We start from the raw sequence: 23345 nt of genomic DNA, 5'->3' as shown, positions 1-23345 counted from the left end.
GATTTAATATATACAAAATTCTAATCTAGTGAATTTCTTCACATGAAATATGGTTAAATTATGGAACTTATTGTCCCAAGAAGTTGTTGATATCAAGAATCTAGTGATGGTAAAAAACATTTACTTACTGTATGGAAATCACGAACATTAGTGTTATCGAAGTATACAGGAGTCCTTGTTGTATTTGGAGACTATATAGGTTTCTGCCTTGAAACCTAAATAAGTATTTGCTGCAGAGTGGCTTTGGAGGACCAACAGACAATTTTGTGTGTGCATTTTGTTCTTTATGTATAACTTTCAACTTTCATTTGGTTTCTTGAATCCACATATTGCCTGCTGGAGACTGAGAATGCATTTCAGGAGAAGTACTGGCTTTGCTGAGTATGACCTTGGAGTAGAAAACAATAAGGTACCATTTAGCACAGAGAGGATTGTATTAGGAAATGAAATTTTTCCTAAAGGAGCTGGTTTGTCTCGTTGGCCACAGCTAAGCATCCAAGTGGTTTCTGTGAGGGGAAAAGGAAAGAGTAGAGAAAGGAAGAAGGGCTTTTAGTAAGTACAACCTCCAACATTGCCCTACTTTTCCAAAGATAAAGCTACTGATGGCAAAAAAAAAAAATCTTTCTCCTGGACACATACAAGCTTGAGGCAGCTATGAAGTAGCCGGCTAAGGTCTATTAGGAGAATAGATACCTTCCTAGATTTGAGCTGTTCACAGGCTGACAATATAAGTCCACTTTGCCAATCCAGTTTGAAATTTATTCCTACACGATGAGCAGGTTACAAGTCAGGTGATTTCCAAAAAGCTTGGATATGTTTGCACAGTAACTGAGGTGCCAGAAATCCTAGAAATGGGGATAGGCTGAGTTGGGTAGGTACTCCTTACTTGACCTCTAACTAGTCTTAAGTACTTTCTGCATTAAGCAATAGGCTTTATTCTTGCCAAAGTTGGGATGATACAAATGATACACTTTTGTTGAAATACTGCAAACAATTTTGAATATATGAGTAAAGGGTTGGCCCAGCCTAGTAAAATATGAAGAACAGTAAATGACAGGGCAGGTGAATTACTGCGTGTTGTACTGTAGGTATTTACTGTGCAGCTCAGAGTTTTGTCATCTCATTTGAAGGAAGAGTGCATCTGCTTGTTATTCAGACCATTACTTTCGGTGGAACTGGTAAATTAAATTCTAATACAAATAAAAGTATTAAAAAGAACAAGCATTTGTTTTAAGGTGACAACAGATTTGTCTCCTGGAATTATGAGCAGGTTGCTAAACCTTATTTTAATAGGCTTGAAATTATTTATATGTAATTGCAATATCACCGATCAAGCTCTGAATTCAGGCTACAAAACTTTGGCAGTGCATATTCTAATAGACACCTCACTATTTTCTATACTGTGTCTGCCAGGACCATACCATAGATTTTATCAAACGCATTTTCAGAACTTTTGGAATCCTTTGAGATCTCATCTTAACCTTAATATTCTCACTGTGAATTGGCTTTTGACACTGATGGAAATTTTCCAAATGGAGTGTGAATGAGATTAGACCCTGAATACAGAAAAGAAGGAATTTTCCACATGAAGCAATGCTGCTTGGTGTCTGCTACTGCTTACCCAGTCCTAGGCTTTGAGCTGCTATTAATTGTGCCACTTTGGAGGAAAAATAGGTGCTGTTTGCTTGCTTGTTTTGCTCAGATGTAGCTGGTTGCCTCAGTGCTCAGGAGGATGTTGACATAGATGACTCTACAACAGAGATATGGACCTGTTAGAGTGCATCTGGAGGAGGGCCACTAAAATGATCAGAGGGCTGGAACACCTCTCCTGTAGAGAAAGGCTGAGACAAGTGATGTTGTTCAACCTAGAGAAGAGGGGAGACCTTATTGTGGCCCTTCAATATATAAAGAATTACAGGGAAAGACTTATTACTAAGGCATGTAGTGACAGAACAATGGGCAATCGTTTTAAACTGAACAAGGATAGGTTTAAAATGGATATGAGGATGAGATTTTTAATGACGAAGGTGATGAGACCCTGAAACAGGTTTCCCAGAGAAGTTGTGGGTGCCTCACCATCGGAAGCATTCAAGGTCATGTTGGATGGGGCTTTGAGCAACCAGCTCTAGTTCAAGATTCATATCATGGTGCTTGAATATTTTTGAGTAATTATATAACCTGTGCTTGCTCTATAGAGCCAAAACTGAATATGCTACCAATACTCTCCTCTGTGTATCTAGTCTGTAATAAGTTGCTGCAATATTCAAGAAAAACTAAGTGATGAACAAAGATGGCACAGGATATTATCAATTTTTTGAAATATTGATTTAGTAGAGATGTCAAAAGACCAATCAGTACCTTATGTGATGAACAACTGTGAGTAACCCTGGATTAGCCACTTATATTTGCTAGCTCTGACTTGCTACATATCATAATAACCTTATGAGTTGAATATGTTAGCATTACTCAGAAAGAATGGAGATCAAAGAAGCAAACAGACAAATTTACAGAAGGCAGGTTTATCAAAGATTATTGAATACTCTAGTCTGATGCAAAACTTCTGATTGTCACCAAGACAGTGATTTCTGGAATCTGAGAGGAGCTCATAAAACCTTATTTCTTCTAGTTTCCTTAAGGACTTAGGGGGTCCTGTGAGGGATCAGCAGATGGACCTTTGGCCTGATCAACTGTGTTTATTTTATATAATCCTCATCTACAGTTATTGACTTCAAGAGAAATGGAGCCCTATCCCATCCCAAGTGGGATGACTTTTTACACACATATGGTAGGGAGATACATGCCATTGGTGGCCAATGCAGTGGGTTGATATTCAGCTCTTTCGAAATGCTATATGTAGTAGGAGAGTGGAGAGAGTAGATGAGAGCATGGGGTTGGAGTCCTTGTTTGGAAAGTTTGGAGATGTAATACAAGGGCTGACTACTGAAGCTGAGCTTCTGGTTTGAGAAATTAGAAAGCTGAAGAATGTGGTTGAGGAAAGAAAAACTGTTGCTGCCACTCTAACCACTGGTGATACCAAACCAAAGTAAATCAGGGTATTCATGAGAAAGAGTATTTGAAAGACTCTGATTAATTCTTTGTAGAATTCTGAAGTCTTCCACTTAAAATAATCCTGAGGTATTTTTGATGCAACTGTTTGACAGCTTCTTAGTCATAGAGGTTCTAGCATATGACTTGGCTGACTACTATGAATGGGTGTGCACAGTGACTTCTCTTACGACAAAAGATGATTTATCTGAATCTGTGAAGACAGCAGTTGAGCAATTTTTGAAAAGATCAGTTCCATGTGCATATTTTGATTCATTAAATGATTAACAAACGTATTATTTAGCATGTCCAGAGGATATCATGTTAATAAATAATACTGCATTTCTTCCGTATAATAGTAAATAAAACAATCCTGTAAAGTAATGATTACTTGATGAATTAGAACACTTTGAACATGTGTGTGAAACATCAGAATGTAGAGAAAAACAATAAAATCTTAGTTATAATCTTAGTAATTCTTTTCAGTTGCTCTTTGCATAAAAACCTTGCTCTTGACCCGTTAGATCAAATCTCATTGAGACATTTACTTCCTATCTGCAAGCTATAATTTCCTATGAGATTTGTAAGGAAAAAACTGTATCCAAATGTAATTTGACTATATTTCACTGTTTTCAGGGAGTTTACAGTATCTCTGCTTTGGAACCAATTCTCTTTTGGAAAATGCTATAAAACAGCTGTCTTATTTTTCAATTCATAGATGAGCGGAACTAGCTGTAAAGCTAAGCTTTAAATCCTGTACTCAGACTTCTGCAGTATAGATCAACTGCAATTCTGTCACAGAGTCTGCAAAGAGCAATACATCTTAAAATACAATGTTCTGGAAAACTTTTCTGTGGTTGCTGAGTGTATGGATCCAAGCACAATGTAAGGCTTTGTGTTCTGCTCATTTTACATGGAACTGAAGAACCTGACTATACTCATAGTTCTTAGCAATCACACGGGGAAAAGAAACATTTGCATTTTTATTTACAAATCTCATGCTGAGTTTCTAGAAACAGGAAGAAATACCTTTACTTGTACCCTGGGTTAATTTCATTTTTGAATTCATAGTCAAAGGCTGAATGGAGGAATCATAGTATCAGTTTAGGGTAAGATCTGTCTTAAAAACCAGTTCTGTGCAGTGATTAGTTATCTCACTTTTATCTGACTTTAGAATAGCATTGTTATTTGGCATCTATTCAAACACACTCAACATTTTACAGAGCGAAGCTTGGAGAAAGATCGAAAGTGTTAGTAAGTTCAAGTCATTGTATGAAGAAAAAAAATCTGATTGTATCAGCCATTAAAAATCACAGGGTTTTTTTGGTTGAGTGATACTCAGATGTTTCAGAATAATGTCTTTTTGCTCTAGCTTTCTCACTGTGTTACTATACTACTATCTAATCTGCAGGCCAGTTTTCAAAAGTGATTACCTCCATGGTTTGCCGAGAATATGAGATGGGTCGATATAAAGTCAGAAGAGATGAGGAGGCCACAGACCTATGTACCTTTGTCATAAATTGCTGACTCTCTACTTTAGAATACAGTTTGTTAGGGAAAGAATTCAGCAACCTATAAGGAATGAGGAATGCAAGGTTACATTGCAAGTGTATGGTTGTAAGTGTTTACATTATAGTAAGTATACATACAAAGAACATTGTCAGAGAACAGCAATGGAGAGAGCCGGAGTTAAGAACACCAAGAGAAATCCAGATCAAACCTGTTACATTACAGAGGTAATGAAGAATGTAGCACATGCCATCTCACTGTGGATTATAAAACCATATGGCAGCAACATAAAAGCAATGGAAAAATATATTAATGAAGACAAGGAAAATACTGCAATTTATAGAAGCTTACAATGTATATGAAGTAACAGCTTTGCTCAGTGGTTTGCAGGAAGATTATACAAAAGTCTCACAATGACTATATGATCCTGAATGGGACAAATTCTGCCAAAATATTTTTAAATGACTGAAGACCTTGGCTGCAACAAAATACCTAGTTTTTATTACATGGTTAATGTGTGGTTCTGGATATATAGATGAAAAGGGATGACCTCTGATTCCTCTGAACTTGTGCCTAGTTGTTTATTTTTGTTCCAAGAAGGAAACATGTTCATATGTGTGTCCATTGTGAAGCTTCTAGACCTTCTGAATGCATTTAACCGCAGCACATGCACAGGCAGCATCCCATAGTTATTCAGTCACTTGAGTGATTGTAGAGATTGCACAACAAAAGTTTATAGCTGACCTATAAATCCCATGAGGTTCAGAACAAAAGCAGCAAAAAATTCTTACGTGTAATGATACAACAGGGCATTGCCACAATAAAATTTCCAATGGGTTTCATTAAAATGGAAAGGACAGCTATGTGGCTGTAAGAAAACTTGTCAAAAAGAAAAGGAAATCAATACTTGCAGAGGCTAATAACAAACTTGTTTTCTTTTAGGACACAGAAAAGAAATAAGGCCCCTATCACAGTATAAAAAGCAATTTTAAAGGGATTAAACCTCCAGTAAAATAGAATTACTTCGGTTTTATTCAGTGTCTTAACTATAGTACTACAGATAAGGATATAAAAATTCCCTTTGACTGAATCCCTATTTGAATTACTCAGTTCTTCTGTATGTCTGATAGTGTGGTCTCCTCAAAAGCCAGACTTGTACTTGGCACTGGGCTCCCAATGGGTGTCTATGCTATTTTACCACAAGGGAGAAGTTTGTGTCCTAATGAAGTTAGCAGGGAAGTACAGAAACAAAAGAACAATTATTTCAATGTATTAAGTGCCTTATCAGACTCAAACAACTACTTTATTTTTTATTGCTCCCTGTGGTATAACCAAGTTTGATAGGTAGTACGTTACCTCCAAGACAATTGTTCTCTTGAACAAATACTGCAAAATAAGCATTCGCAATGCAGTTGTTCTTTTTCAACAAACATGTGAACAAGAACAAAGTCTTCTGAATTAAAATCATGTTTCAGTCATAAACTGGGTGACGTAATTATTAGTCAGGCATCACCTGATATAGAGTAATGAAATGACTATATTCCTGCTGTAATATGTGACTGAATTATAATTATTGCTGTTACTGCTGGAAGCAAAGCAATGCCATGCAAATAGGTATTCATCTCTCTCTTTTTCTTTAAATACAAAATGAAACTCCTTGCAAAATAGAAGGTGAAATTGTTTTGGAAGAACTAGTGAAAGAAAATACTAACCAGAGGCAAGAGGGCTTTCCCTTTATGTTGAGTTTATTTTATAGGAGATGACCAGCAAAGACGTCTATGCAAAAGACCAGATAACACTCTGATAATTTAGCCCAGACTCTCAGGACAAGCCAACTTATTCTGGGTTATGTGAGGAGCAGACTGTGTAAGAAAACATTCCATTAACTGTCTTACAGTAAAAAAGCATATACTTCCAGCTACATTTCTAGAGGTTTCCATCATGTTTCTACCTAGGTGGCATGATTTCATATGACTGTTTTTCACATTTTCCTTTTTCCAGTAGAAGTGTGACACCATAAAGTGATTACTTTGCTGCAAGTGAGACATGAATTTACACTAAACGTGGATGTCTCATGACACAGAGTCTGTAGTGGCTCTTGATTTAGCTTTTGTGCTGTGGTGGAAATCTGATTAGCTTCCTTTGAGCAGTACATGAAGTCATCTGTCTGCATCAAGCCACATGATACATTCAAAACGAGACTATTTTGAGGCCTTCTTACTTAGACTCTATCTGACTTGTTCACTGAAGAGAATGGAAGATTGTCTGTATAACCTCATCTTAGATGATCATTACTACTTAAGATTAGTACAGAAATCAAACTGACATAGGAAAATCCTCTTTTTCTGAGTAGTCCCTTCTATTTGAATCCAAGCATATGTCCTGTCTAAATTACATATCCTCTCCTATTCAAGGATTTGATCAGACATGTTGCATTTATTGTTTATTGCTCCAAATTTCCAGTCTTTAAAATTAGAAACACCGTCTTCCTGATCCTCTGTAGGGAACGCACATCTGTGTTGAACAGCTGCTCTAATTAATGATTGCACTTTCCGTAGTGCATAGAGAGTGCTTTATGCAGCTCTCTTCACAAGTAGAGAACTCCTGCTATTGCCATAGTCCAGATATATATGGTAAGAAATACAACACAACCTCTTTTTTTTGACATAGAAAATGCATATGCATGTGATCTCATTAAAGAAGAAGAATACCTAATGGATTAATGGATTAATTTAGCCATTGGATTCTGTGGTGAGAATTGCTTTGTGGCTTAGTCTATAAGTGCGAGTATAGAAGCCTGATAATGAAAATAAGTATGAATTCTCTCCTTCTTGCAGCTTCAAACTTGCCTCATGCACCTGGCAAAACAAAAGCATGGCCGCATTAGAATCTGATTTTAATATGGAAGCCTAATTTTAAAATGAAGGAATCTTGACCAATCACTTTGTGCTTTCTAATTAGTAGTTCTTGGACATTCATTAGATGCATTCTATTTAAGGATTGTAGTGACTATTAAAACTAAAACAAAATCCCATTTTCAGTGTCCATGTTTTAAGTTAATAATTTAACCTTCTAGAAAATATTATGTTTTTTATCTCTAAATTCTGATCTGTTGTGAACCAAGATTTGCAAGTAAGTACATCTAAACTGTTATCTAACAATGTGTATTTGGTCCTGGGCAGCCTGCTCTAGACAATTGAGTTTTGAGCAAGAGGGTTGGGCTAGACAGTATCCAGAGGTACCTTCCAATCATGGTGATGCTCCGATTCTGTGATTCTACTCCTCATTTCAAGAGTAAGCTTTCACTTAATTTCCTGGATGTATCCAAATGGTGTAGGTACCCCAAAATTATATTTGTCTAAGAAAAATCTTGGATGAAATTAGTTGGCTAATTTTATTTACCTTTTTTTCATGCTTGGTTTATGGAGGTATATAAAATGAAGTCCTCTAGTAAGAGGACTTCTCATTTAATACCTTCCTCCTGGGGCACATATATGTATGTTGCTCAAGGCACAATCTAATAAATTTCAGAATTTCTGTAATTTTCTATGAGCACAAATGACTGGATTAGTCTAGGAAGTATCACAATTGAGTGAACGATGCTCTGCAATTGCACTCAAAACCAGAATCAGTCTTATTAGAACACCACAGTCAAATCATTAACATACTTTTAAAGTATGTCTGAGAATTAGAACAACAGTTGCATCTATACTTCATAAAATTTGGGTCCAAGAGTAGTGGTGTGGCTCTTTCCCTTTGAAAGTATTTGACATCTGACTTGGTTCAAATGCTTAAACTGCCCAAAGTTAAAACTTTAAAACATAAAAGGGAAGCACTATTTCCATTTTCATGCTTTCAGGAGATATGTAGAGTCAGTCAGATTCCTCCATTGGCGACTAGTCCTCAGGGAAGGGAGACCTATTTCAAAGATTACAGCACCTGGCAGGCAATTGTCCCTGCACACACGTGCCAGTGTAAGAAGTCATTGCATCTACAGGTGTTGAGATATGATAGCGAAAGTGGAAGAAAGCTAATGAGTTGAAGGGCTGCTCAAAATTTGTCTGCAGTGCAAGATAAAACAAATTTTTCTGAGGCAAGGATGCTGGACTACAGTGCAGCTTTGGTATGGTTGCCCTTGTTATGGGAAGGGGAATGACCATAGCTGAAATGGAAACCTGGACAAACTTCCTGAAGATCTATACATGTTGGGCTTGCTGCCATGGCATAGGGAAAATGTGGTGTGGAGGTAGTAGCCACTGCTCTTGGAATAGCAAGCGCCAAAACTCTGAGTACCTGTCCTCTTAACATTCACACTCCTGAGTTTTGGAAATGGCAAAACTGTCAGAAGAACCATGCTGTGATCTTTCCTACAATATATAGGAGCTACCTGTCTCTCTAGCTGTGCTTAAGAGCAATTGAGGTGAAAATGAACTCTAAGGTTCATATGAGTCTCTGCAAGTAGAATCAAACAACAATATTGAGGAAGGTGGTTCAACTAATTTGGAGGTGCTGCAAAGAATAAAGTTGATCTGCACCCTACCTGAAAACAGCTGCTATTAAAAAAAAAAAGTGGGTCGTGGTCATAGGAGACTCCCTTCTAAAGGGAACAGAAGGCTCTATACGCAGACCAGACCCACTTCTTATGGAAGTCTGCTGCCTCCCTGGGACCAGGGTTAAAGACATGAAGAGAAGACCTCATGCCCTAGTAAGGCCCTCAGATTATTATCCTCTACTAATTTTTCAGGTAGGCAGCAATGAGGTTGCAATGGGAAATCTAAGGGCAATCAAGAGGGACTTCAAGGCCTTGGGGATGACTGGTTAAGGGATCGGGAGTACAAGGTGCATTCTCCTCTGTTGCCCCAGCTGCAGGGTATGATGAGGAAAGATACAGGAAGACCCAGCAGATCAATACCTGGTTGTAGGACTGGTGTCACTGACAAAACTTGGGGTTTTTTCATCATGGGTCAGTTTACATGACATTTGCGCTGCTAGCAATAAATTGGATGCACCTGTTTCAAAGTGGGCAAAGGATCTTGCACGGGAGTTAGCAGAGCTCATTGAAAGAGCTTTAAACTCGTTTTGAAGGGGAAGGGGAGAAAACCAAGCACAACAGAGACAAACCCATGGGTGGCATGCTGAGATTTGAGGGATGGGGTGCTAGTGAGGCCCTTCGGTCTGCAGTCTCAGTGGAGGTAAGCAATGGAGAGCCATGTGGTAGAAGAGATACAAGGGTTATAGATGTGTTAGAAACCATGGAAATACCTGAGAATGGCCACAAAGGAATTAAGGCTTCTCACCACAAAAAGGTGTTGGGATCAATAGCTGAACTGAAGTGCCACTATGTATACCAATCTATACCAATGCACACAGCATGGGCACCAGACAGGAGGAACTGGGAGCCATTATGCAGCAGAAAATCTATGACAGAGTTACCATCATGGAAACATGGTGGGATGACTCCCACAACTGGAGTGCTGCACTGGATAGCTATGAACTCTTCAGAAGGCACAGGCAAGGAAGGAGGCGGGGTAGCCCTGTATGTTAGGGGGGTGTTTTGATTGTCATGATGACAATCATGATGAGATGATGACAGAGTTGAGTATTTACAGGTAGGAATCAATGGGAAGGTCACAAGGTGGATGTCCTAGTGGGAGTCTATTACAGATCACCCAACCAGGATGAAGAGGCAGAGGAAAAATTTTGCAGGCAGATGGGAGAAGCCTCCCAATTGCTAGCCCTTGTTCTCATGGGGGACTTCAACCTACTAGATGTCTTCTGGAAATAAAACCGAGCATAGAGAAAACAGTCTAGGAGTGTGTGGAAGACAACTTCTTGACACAGCTGGTCAATGAGCCAACCAGAGAAGGTGCCCAACTGGACCTGTTGTTTGTGAATAGAGAAAGACTCGTGGGTAATGTGTCGGTTGGAGGTTGCCTCAGAGACCTGGAGAATTGAGGAGGGTGGTCAGCAGAACTGCTACTTTGGACTTGGACAGACCTTGATCTGTTCAGGCGCCTGTTTGGCAGTCTCTTGTGAGGAATCCCTGAAAGGGCAAAGCGGTCCAGGAAGGCTGGTCACTCTTCAAGAAGGAACTCTTAGAAGGAACAGCCTATCCCCATGTGCCAAAAGACAAGCCAGCAGGGAAGACAGGCGTGGCTGAAGAGGCAGCTTTGGCTGGAACTCAGGAACAAAAGAAGAATTTATAACCTTTGGAAGAACGGACACGTGGCTCAGGAGGCCTTACAAGGATGTCATGAAGTTATGCACGGAGAAAATTAGAAAGGTGGAAGCTCAACTAGAGCAAAGCCTGGCTACTGCTGTGAAAGGGAACAAAAAATGTTTCTATAAAAGCATTAGCAACAAAAGGAGGGCTAAGGAGAATCTCTACCTGTGGTGGATGTGGCAGGAAACACAGTGACAGAGGATGAGTGAAAGCTGAGGTGCTAAATGTCTTCTTTCCCTCGGTCTTTAAGACTAAGAACACTTGTACTCCAGGTGCACCACCCCCTGAAGGGAAAGAAAGGGACAGGGAGCAAAATGAAGCCCAAATAATCCATGGGGAACTGGTTAGCAACCTGCTACAGCACTTAGACACACAGAAGTCTATAGGGCCAGATGCAATCCATCCAAGGGTACTGAGGGAGCTGTTGGAGGTGCTCACCAAGCCACTTTCAAATATTTATCAGCAGTTCTGGCAAACTGGGGAGGTTCCAGTTAACTGGAAGTTGGCAAATGGGAAAGGCTGTGGATGTTGTGTACTGAGACTTCAGCAAAGCCTTGTGTTTCCCACAGCATTCTCCTGGAGAAACTGACAGCTCATGGAGTGGATGTGTGTATTCTTTTCTGGTTAAAGAACTGGCTGGATGACCGGGCCCAAAAAGCTGTGGTGCATGGAATCAAATCCAGCTGATGGCCAGTTCAAAAGTGGCATTCTCCAGGGCTCAGTATCGGGGCCAGTCCTGTTCAATATAGATGATTTAGATGAGGGGATTGAGTGCACCCTCTATAACTTTGCAGATTGGGTTGGCGTGCTGATCTTCTTGAGGGTAGTAAGGCTCTACAAATGGATCATGACAGGCTGGATTGATGGATGTGAGGCCAGTTATATGAGGTTCAACAAGGCCAAGTGCCAGGTCCTGCACTTGGTTCACAACAACCCCATGCAATGATACACGCTTGGGGGAGAGTGGCTGGAAAGCAGCAGCCCAGTGGAAAGGGACCTGGGGGTGTTGATCAACAGCAAACTGAACATGAGCCAGTAGTGTGCCCAGGTGACCAAGAAGACCAACACCATCCTGGCATGAATCAGAAACAGTGTGGCCAGCAGGACTAGAGAAGTGATCATGCCACTGTACTCAGCACTAGTGAGGCCACACCTCAAATACTGTGTTCAGTTTTAGGCCCCTCACTACAAGAAAGACATTGAGGTACTGGAGTGAGTTCAGAGAAGGGCAACAAAGATGGTGAAGGGTCTGGAGCACAAGGATTATGAGTAGCTGCTGAGGGAACTGGGGCTATATAGCCTGGAGAAAACAAGGCTGAGGGGAGACCTTATTGCTGTCTACAACTACCTGAATGAAGGCTGTAGCATGGAGGGTGTTGGTGTCTTCTCCCAAGTAGCAAGTGATAGGACAAGTAGAAATGGCCTCAAGTTGCACCAGGGGAGGTTTAGATTGGATATTAGGAAAAATTTCTTCACGGAAAGGGTTGTGAAGCACTGGAACAGGCTGACCAGGGAAGTGGTTGAGTCACCATCCCTGGAGGTGTTTAAGAGACAATTAGATGAGGTTCTCAGGGACATGGTTTAGTGCTGGAGTGAGGTTATGGTTGGAGTTGATGATCTTGAGAGTCTCTTCCAGCCAAAATGACTCTACAATTCTATCAGTCTGTGATTCTAAGGTAAAAGCTGGTCATGCTCCTCAGGTTAAACTTGTACTCTCAGATTATGATTTAAAGTTTATGTTTCTGTAATCTTGATAGAGCTTTTACATTACCAAAAAATTATCAATGTGTATATATTAAACAGAAACTGCTTGGAGTTTCAATCTTTATATTATAGAATATGTGTAACATATACAATTGTAGGTAGCAGTCAGGGCCACAGTTAAGCAATTATCCTTTAACATGCTTTTTTTTTTTCCAAATTGTCAGTTTTCTGCCCATAAACTGTGTATCATTTATTGCTAATAGTCCTGAGCATTGAAACTGTGGTTGACAAATGAGAGTTGTGTTTTACATGAACGCATCTGGAGCAGTATTTCTGGATGGAAGCCAGTGGAGGTCATTGCTTTCAGAACCTTACAATGTGAAGAACATTGTACTTTGCTGCTTAGAGTTCGTGCTTTTCTTCATAACCAAAGGCAGATGGAAAGGGTTTAAACACAAACTGGTCAATGATTCCAATCAAGCTCTAAGTTGATGTAAATTGCTTCCAAGGATGGCAGTGATTTACAACTGCTGACGACCTGTCCGAACTCATGATGCTGCATTCTGAACCGCTGTTTTGGCTAGTGCTCTGTGTGAGTATGCTTAATTGTCTGCAGCAGGCTTTAGACAGGGTGTCTTTCTCTGCTACTGCTAACAATCTTACGTGAATTTATTTAGGTTGATAGCATGGGAAACTGAAAAGTAGTTTGAATAATGCTTTTATCAAGTAGAAAGTGCAGTCTTAACAAGACAGAGAACAAATTGGAGATTGCAGTCTTCATGTTGTACTGGAATTGTATATTTACATTTGTGGTTTTATGTAATTTGAAACACTTGCAATACTGGCTAGAGAAGTACACCTTCCAGTGATTCAGAAAATATAATAAAAATGAGAGCTCGAAGACATGAAGCCTAGAAAATCCCAACACAAAGCATGATATTTTGTGTCATATCTACCAAACTTTCATAAATATTTCTCTTTCAGAATGGCTTTGGAGTACACTGAGTATAGAACATTCTTTATCATTTAAGATGTAAGACTTCCCTTCAGTTAGGGGTGTCTTCTTTTCTGTAAAGTGTTATTACATTAGTTATTCTTATTATAAAAAGAATAGTAGTTTGACATGAGACCTGATATGTTTATGAAGTGAGTAATATTGCCTGACTAAAGAATCTGAAATATGTTCAAAATCAGCAACATTACCGTAGACAGATTCATAAATGTTAGACCTCATGAGTTTATGACAGGTAAAAAGCGACATGCCTAGTGAGTGCATTACTGATAGACAAGGAAGATTTCCAACATATCTGAAGTGTTTATAAGCTACTTTAAAAAAAAAATAGAAGCCAAGAGGCAAATCTTACATGAAATTTCACACAGGTGTGAGTAGCTATTTCAGGCCTGATCCAAAACCCTTTGAGCTCAGTTCACTGATGCCTGTGGATGTCAGCTCTGACACTTAGTGGTGTTTATGAACCTTATTTCAAGTGTAGAAACCTGTTGTAGCTCTGCTTCATGTTCTCCCCTAGAACTCTCACAGAACTTTTTTAGGGGACTTCTAGAGATTTACCTGGTACTCTCAGCAAATCTCAGGAAAATGCTCCCACCACCAACATCAATATATTTTAATCCAAATGCATCTTTGCTTGGAATGACCAGTTTGTACAGTGGACATAATCCAGAGCTCCATAGTGTATGTGGTATGAATACACTAAACAAATAAATTGCATCACATTACAGCATCAGTGCTGTGCTGTTAACAAATGAATAACCTGGCTGGGGGTGTGTGCTGTCTATTGATTGCATATATGGGAACCTAGCTGGCTTCTTTTTTTCTCACTAATGTAATGAGAAAATGTTTGTAAGAAGTAATTTGCCAGTGATTACGTCTCAAGGGTCTCAGCAGGTCTCTGGTGTCTCAGACCATTCAGGTGTTATACTTCTATTTTCTTTGTTTCTAGTTTGTAGGCTGTTTGGGATATGAAGGATTTGATTTGTTCAGCTGTTTGTGTTTATATCATAATATTGAATCAAAATTATACGTATAGTTGGAAGTGGAAAAAGAAGGAAACTAGCTATCCTTCTGTCCCTTTTCCACAAAACAGAATGAGAGAAACTAGATCCTGTGCTCCAGTCTTACAAGGCGATGAGACTTTCAATATCTCAAGAGATCAGGCTGTTGGAGGCATATAGGAAGGGATGAGTTCCACAGCTGATGACTGTCGCTATGTGTGCCTCTTCATCAGGGTTTTAACATGCATGTTTTCTTGTATCAGTTGCCATAGGTTGTACTTTAATCACCGAAGTGGATGGATGAGGTGGATGAATAGAGAGAAAAATATATCCCTTGCAATCCTTATGTAACTTTTCAAACCAGAACAGTTTGTACTCTGTGCTGCAGTCTGATTCACTGAACTGCTAGATTACCTCTGACATTTTGTACTTTTAGAAAAGATAGGATAGAACTGGCAAAAAATCTATGGGCTCCTCTCTGCAAGCTTCAGATTTTTCCAGGAGACAAGCTGTATGCCATCCTGCCAGTGGAAGCACATGCTTTGTTCTCACATTTTTTAAATGAGTTTCATGTGACACACACATAGGTGGTCACCTAAAATGTGCCAAAATTCCTAGAAACAAAATAATCACTGAGTGATGCAGTTTTTTTGTTTGTGTTTGTGTGTGGTTTTTGTGGTGTTTTTTTTTTTTTGTTTTTTTTTTTTTTAATTAAAACATTTATCTTCTATTCTTTTGGACTTTTCTGGAGTTTCATTTACTTATGAAAGTTTAGTCAACTCTGTATAGAAACTGGCAACAACTGTGTATCCACCTTGAACCATTTCTTTGCTGCCGTCAAGCTTTGATCATCTATTTACACATACAGCCATTTGTTGGTGATATACTGCTCTGAGCAATCTGTGTTTTGGAACTTAAATATTTCATACAAACCTCCTCTTTCTTTGCCTCTTTATTGACCACTGAGATGCAGCTTTTCTATTTGTGCTACCCTTTTACTGGATAAAGCGAATTGAATAGCATTTAGCAGGACCAAGTAAGGAAATTAGTACACTCTCATTTGTAGTTAATTTATATTTTATTCTTTGTTTCCGTTATGTAAATAGGCAAAGATTTTGCAGTTTGGGCCAGTTGGTATCCATGGTTAGGTATTATTTGCCAATGAGAGTTCAGGGTGGAACTAGTTTATTTGAAAATTCACTAGCTTGTAAAATCTGATAGCTACTTTTTTCATTAAATCTGATAGCTACTTTTTTCATTAACTACAAGTGGCAAAATTACTATAGGATTAATGACTGTATTAAGTCATCATAAATCCTGAAAAATTATAGCTGTGCCATGTACACAAGTAGTTGATGATTTTGAGAGCTGCATTTTTTTATTGCAGGGAAGAGTAGATGGTAAGCTTATTGAAGGCTGTATCCCTCAATGCCAAGAGATAAAGGTGTGGGTTTTTTTTGTTTTTTTTTTTTTTTTTAATACAGTTGAGCAGTTTTGTATCAGTTATCCTGCACCAGAACTTCTCTTTGGTACAAAATCTGCAATTTAAGATGGTAATGCTCCATCACTTTCTTTACCTCCTGTGCTTACATCTGATATATTTAAATGGATTCTGTGCAGCCCTCCATAGGAATTTTAAGAAGGAGCATTAAAAATGTTGCGTATTCCACTCCATCTTTTTCTCCTGAGTGTCTGTAAAAATCATGGAGGATTAAACTGGAAATGTCAGCAGCTCAGTGTGGCGTGACAGCGCTGGTGTTTGAAGTATGGGAAATATTAAATATAGCTCCATGTTCATCAGGTACATTCACTAATGGTATTCTCTCTAAGATATCAGATACTTGGTTTACTTCACTACTTGCTCTCAAATGATAAATATTGACTATTTGTTACCTTTTGATTTTAGACCAGATTTCTAACTAAAAATTAGTTCGTGATAACCACAGTCCATATCAATCTTCATGTTATACGTCCAAATACCTTGCTTTAATTTGAAGAATGAACGTTGGAGATGAACCTCCATTCCCCAATGAATAAATGTGGCATTCAAAAATAGAACTCAAAGATCATGAAGAGACATATTCAAAGCTGACATTGGAACAAACTGAAATCACAAGACCATCACTGCAGCAATTAACACCTAGAATTTCAAAAGTAGCTAGTACCTCTGAGTATTGCATTTGTTTGGTCGACCCTGTTTAAGACCTCTTCTCAGAATTACATCTTCTGTGGCTCAGAGGCAGGCAATTTAGAAAGGACTTGTAACAGGAAATCCTAGCTCCACAAGTTACCTAAATGGAATGACTACTTGTATCATTTGCTGCATATAGTATCTTTATTCTTTTACATCTATATTCTTTATATATATTTCATTCATATGTCTCAGAATGACAGAAAGATCTCTGCTAAATTTCCTTTGCTGGTCTAGTAAAAGGTTATTGAAAGCTATATAAAATATAAGGAAAAGGAGGCTAAAGAAGATCATCTAGTTCAACCTGCCTGCTAAAGCAGGTTCACCTAGAGCAGATCACACAGGAATGTGTCCAGGTGGGTTTTGAATGTCTCCAGAGAAGGAGACTCCACAACCTCTCTGGGCAGCCTGTTCCAGTGCTCTGGCACCCCAAAGAAAAGAAGTTTCTCCTAATATTTACATGGAACCTCTGTTGCTTCAATCTGTGTCTGTTGCCCCTCATCCTGTCATTGGACACCACTGAAAATAGTCTGGTCCTATCCTCTTGACACCCATCCTTAAGATATTTATAAAAATAAATAAAATCCCCTCTCAGCCTTCTCTTCTCCAGGCTGAACAGACCCATCTCTCTCAGTCTTTCCTTATAAGAAAGATGCTTCAGAACCCTAATCATCTTTGTAGGCCTCTGGTGGACTTCCTCCAGTAATTCCTTGTCCTTCTTAAACTGAGGACCCCAGAACGAGACACAGTACTCCAGATGTGGCCTCACCAGGGCAGAGCAGAGGGGGAGGATAACCTCCCTTGACCTGCTGGTCACACTTTCCCTACTGTGCCCCAGGATACCATTGGCCTTATTGGCCAACCTGTTGTTGACCAGAACTCCCAAGTCCTTCTCTGAAATGCTGCTTTCCAGTAGGTCCACCCCTAACCTGTACTGGTGTCTGAGGTTATTCCTCCCCAGGTGTAGAACCCTACACCTGCCCCTGTTGAATTTTATCAGGTTCTTCTCTGCCCAGTCCTCCAGCCTGTCCAGGTCTCACCGAATGGCAGCACAGCGTTCTGGTGTGTCAGCCCTTCCACCCAGTTTGGTATCATCAGCAAACTTGCTGAGGGTGCACTCAGTCTCTTCATCCAGGTCATTGATGAACAGGTTGAACAAGACTGGACCCAGCACTGACTCCTGGGGAACAACACTAACTACAGGCCTCAAACCAGACTCTGCACTGTTGATCACAACCCTCTGAGCTCTGCCATCCAGGCAGTTCTCAATTCATCTCACTCATCCAACTCACACCTCCTGAGCATACCTGTGAGGATATTGTGGGACACAGTGGTAAAAGCCGTGCTGAAGTCAAGGTAGACAATATCCCGTGTCTATCCAGCCAATGATACCATCATATAAGGCTATCAGGTTGGTCAAACATTATTTGCCCTTGGTAAATTCGTTTTGACTACTCCCGATAACCTTATTTTCCTCCACATGCTTGGAGATGACATCTAAAATGAGTTGTTGCATTACCTTTCCAGGGATGGAGGTGAGACTGACTGGCCTGCAGTTTCCTGGGTCATCCTTCTTGCCCTTTTTGAAGACTGGAGTGACGCTGGCTTTCTTCCAGTCCTCAGGCACCTCTCCTGTTCTCCAAGGCCTTTAAAAGATGATGGAGAGTGGCTTTGCAATAACATCTGCCAATTCTCCAAGCACTTGTGGGTGCATCCCATCGAGGCCCAGAGATTTGTGGCTGTCCAGCTTGCCTAAATTATCTCTAACCTGATTCTCCTCAACCAAGAGAAAGTCATTTTGCCAGACTTTCTCTTCTGCCTCCATGGTCTGGGATTTCTGAGGGCTGCTTTGAGCAGTAAAGACAGTAGCTAAGAAGGCATTCAGTAACTCTGCTTTCTCTGTATCATCCGTCACCAGGGCACCCTCCTCATTCAGCAGTGGACCTACATTTTCCCTAACCTTCCTTTTGCTGCTGATGTACTTGAAGAAACCCTTATTGTTGTCCTTGGCATCTCTGGCCAGATTTGATTCCAAGTGGAGTTTTGCCTTCCTTACCGCATCCTTGCATACTCTGACAGCCACCTTATATTCCTCCCAGGTTTTCTGCCCCCTTTTCCACATTACATAAACATTCTTCTTCCACCTGAGTTTTGACAGGAGCTCCTTATTGATCCATGGTGGCCTCCTACTCCCTTTACTTTATTTCTTGTTCATACATTTGCCTTGAGCTTGGAGGAAGTGATATTTCAATATTAGCCAGCTCTCTAGAACTGCTCTACCTTCTAGAGCCCCAACCAATGGGATTCTTCCAAGCAGAACCTTGAAGAGGTCAAAGTTTGCCCTGCTGAAGTCCATGGTTGTAATCCTACTTATTGTCCTGCTTCTTTCATGGAGGATCCTGAACTCCACCATCTCACGGTCACTGTAGCTGAGACTACCCCTAAACCCTCACATCTCCAACCAGTTCTTCTTGGTTTCTTAGAACAAGGTCCAGCAGCACACATCTCCTCGTAGGCTCCTCCACCACCTGTGTCAAGAAGTTGTCATCAATGGTCTGTAGGAGTCCCCTGGACTTTGCTTTCTTAACTGCGTTGCCCACCCAGCAGATGTCAGGGTGATTGATGTCTCCTATGAGAACCAGGGCATGTGACTGTGAGGCTACTTCCAGCTGTTTGTAGAAAACCTCATCAACTTCCTCTTCCTGATCAGGTGGCCTGTAGTAAATACCCACAACAGTGTCCCCCTTGTTAGCCTGTCCCTTAATTTTTACCCTTAAGGACTCAACTCATTCTTCATTCCCCCTAGGCAGAGTTCAAGGCATTCAAGTTGCTCTCTCACATAAACTGCAACTCTTCCACCTTGCCTTGCTGGCCTGTCTTTCCTAAAAAGTACATAGCCTTCCATGACAACATTCCAGTCATGTGAACTGTCCCACCATATCTCTGTAACAGCAATGAGATCATGGCCCTGCAACTGCACACAGATCTCTAATTCTTCCTGTTTTATTCCCTATGCTATGTGGATGTGAGGGTGATCTGGCTGCGACATGTGCTACCCCACTGATCACCAGAGTGGATTCGGCTGATCTGGCTGGCTAGGTGGGTGTCCCCTTCCTCCCTCACTGCTTCATGTACATCCCTCCTGAAGGAGCATGTTTGGTTGAAGAAAATGGCTTTCCCCAATAGAGGTGTACCATTCACTGGTCAAGGGTATACGGTAGCTGCGCTCCCCTGCTAGAACATCCAGATAAGCTTCTGGCATGAAGATTCAGGCATTGTAAAATCTGTCATACCTCCTGGATGAAAGCACATCAAGGATGTGAGGTATGACCTGTGCTGTACGAGGAAATTTTGAAATATCAGAGACTGGTAGTTAATTCTTCTAGGAAGCTTGGAACAAGCTGTACTAAAAGCAGGCAGAGACCTGCTTTCAACTATTTGGAACTATTTATATACAAGACAGAAACATACTGGAATTCTGCTTCTGATTGAGCAGAGGCACAGACTTAGAAGTACGAAACAAATCCAAATTTGATGCTGATAAGTTTCAAGTGTGAACACTTGCATTTAGGTAAGTAAAAACTTGGCATATCTCTCCAAATAACCACAGAAAGCCATCTGAAACTGGTCTGTAAAAAAAGACTTGTGATTGTACAGTCAGTTACTAGGTTTATTTCCCTAAGCACTTTACTTGAAAATGGGCTGAGATGAGAACTAAATGTGCCTTCAAAGAAGAAGCTTTTGAAATATTTTAACCAGGTTGGATTTCAGGAACTTTGAACTGCTTTCCTTTATACAGAGATCAAAAGTAAGGGATGCTAACACAGTCAGACATCAACTGGAGGGAATTACATGAATTTTATTGCCTTAAGATATCACCATATCTAGATTTGGGAAGGTCTGTAGAAATAACTATGCATTCAGGTAGGTCTTATTCAGGTACACAATGTCAACATTTGCATTTAGCTGTATTAAAAAGACAATCCTTAATCCTCAAAGTCATAAATTAAGCTAACTTCCTCCATGCTGATTATTCCCTAACACTGTACACCAGACCTTTGCCCTTAATTTTTTCTTTTGACATTTCTTTGGAAGGTGTGTACCTGGAAGAGTGTCTAATCCTTTAACTGCTGGGGGAAAATCCTAGCACCAACCAATATTAACGACAGCCCTCCCAAAGACCAAAGTTGGAAGCACTACTCCAAGGAGATATTTAGGAGCTATTACCCTAAGTGTGTAATGGCAGTACCACCATTTCTGCCTAGGAGTTGTAGTAACTAGCTCTCATTTCTTTAGCTTGACAATTCTTATTCTGCATCTGTGAAGTTAAGAAATACTGCCCAGCTGTAGTATTTCTTAAGAAAGTTATTAGGCAAATTAAGAGATGCACTGCACACATTTTTGTTGCTCCTTTGCTCTAGGAAGAAGTCAGTATAAATTATGAATCAAAAAGCAATATTGGCTTTAGCACATGGGAATCTCACAAGGCGATATGTAGAACCAAAGTTAAATTGAAAAGTTTGGGCGTTTATTCAGAATCAGCCCTCACACTAATTTGATCAAAGGAATAGGAACTTGTAAAGGTCAGACACTACAGATGAGTCACTATTTATGGTCCAGCTAATATTAACTGACAAGTCTTTTCACACCCATAGGAAAATGTTTCTCAATAAAGAGATATTTTGAAATTGATTTACAATCAGTAGATATCTTGCTTTTCATGTATCGTTGTTAATCTTAAAGCTGTAGAATCCTCATGTGAGCTGTATTAATTTGTTGCTGTCAGTGTGGGTGTTTGGTTTCAATACAGTAGTGTAGCCATTAATATTTTCCTTTTTTTCCCTGTCTTTGAATACTTGCCTTACTTAGAACTGGATGGATAATTTTAGACAAGAAATGTCTTGTTATAGATCCTTTTAACAGATAAAAATTGTTCTCAATGCCTTTTAAGAAAACCCAACAAAACACAACCTTATTTTAAAATGAAATTGAAAATCAGAAACAAAAGGAAAACAAAGCTGAAAGAATGATCATGTCCCAAAGATGGGATTTATAACTTTTGTTGACTTCTGAAAGCTTCTGTGAATGCATGGGAGTTTGTTGTTGTTGCTGCTTTTTTAACCTTTGCTAGAGCTGTGAAAGAATGATGAGAAAAAAATCCTTGACTTGTTGCAGGCTGGTAAAGTCTTCATCCAGAGCAAAATAGTTAAATGAAACCAGAGCTCCTAGTGTAAAGCTGGTATTTCAGCATTATTTGTAAAGGTGTTAAGGTACTGCCTTATTTTTAAGTTGTCACGTCCCTTCATCTTGCGGTGAGGATATGCTGAGCATATCAGATATTTAGGCTTGTTACTGAAAAGAAATATTCAAAGTAGTGGCTTTGTATATGTTTTTTAGGATATAATGAAATTATTTTGTCAAATGTTTTGAAGCCTGCATTCTGAATGTTTGAATTAATAATAAAGACTGACATATCTAAGGGTTTGTTGCAAAGCAGTTTGTGTTTTCAAAATATGATATGCTTCTATTTTGCAGAAACTGCCTTTTTTAATGGAGCTGACAAAGATGGGTGTTGTCATTTACTGCAGGGTAACAAGAAAGTGCAGCAGATGTTCTCTATTAATCCCCTTCCCACTAAGGAAAGGGAAAACAAGGAAAAGGGAAAGAGACTTGAAAGTCGGAAAATTAAAACAGCTTTAAAAATAATACTAATAAGAGAAGTAACACAAAATATACAAAAACAATATTGAATTTCCAGGAGTGGTGCAGTGGCTGGAGTGAGAAGCCTCCTGTGGGGCTGGTGTTGTGCCAGCTGTGCCAGGGCAGACACCAGGAACTTCTGGAGTGGATCAAGCAGTAGATGGGAACTGGGTTCAGGAATGCATGAACTGGCACCAGGATCAGGATCGCAGACAGGACAACAGGCAGGGCCCTCTTCAGAAGCCAGTCATGGATAAAAAGAGCAAGACCCTTGTGATCTTCCAGCTTTAAAATGGGTCTGAGTACGATGTGTATGGCATGGAGTAACTCGTTGGTCAACTCAGGTCACCTGTTCTGTCTGTTTCTCCCTGCAAGTATGACCCTTTTACGGTCCTTCATTTGTGGAACATAAGAGGTCTATCAGCAGCCTTGACTGCTACAGTAATAAAATATAAACATGAACCTTTTCTGCATACCATTCCTACTGTTAGCTCAATGAAAATGTAAACAGCAGGTGTTATCAGCTCTGGAGCAAACACTATCTGAAAAACATGCAGCCAACTTCAGAAAAATGCAGTTACTTAGAAGAGCTTAGCTGAAAGGAAAATTCATTAAAAGAGAGTTGGTCTTGTTTTAGCCAAAACCAGGACACTAGTTGTTTGCACTGCAATCAAGTAATGCTCCTTTTTTTTTGAGGCGGGAGGTAAAAAGCAGTTATATGACGTTGTCTCTGATACAGAGAATTCCAATATAGTGTCAGGAAAACCTTATTTCATCCTTACCAGCTATAAGCTTTGAGCAGAGTTTAGGCCACTGCGTATGAGAGCCTTTTTTGGGAGAGAAGCATCTCATTGTCTTAGGTGAGTAAAGTATACTTTATTCCTGTATGTTCTTGGATGATGTCCTGAATATAGTACAGTATCGAGTACAGTACACTTCCACAGAAGTCTTGTAGTCTTG

The sequence above is a fragment of the Patagioenas fasciata genome, chromosome 2, assembly GCF_037038585.1.
Source record: "Patagioenas fasciata isolate bPatFas1 chromosome 2, bPatFas1.hap1, whole genome shotgun sequence".
NCBI classification, from domain to species: domain Eukaryota; kingdom Metazoa; phylum Chordata; class Aves; order Columbiformes; family Columbidae; genus Patagioenas; species Patagioenas fasciata.
This window is presented reverse-complemented; position numbering follows the sequence as displayed.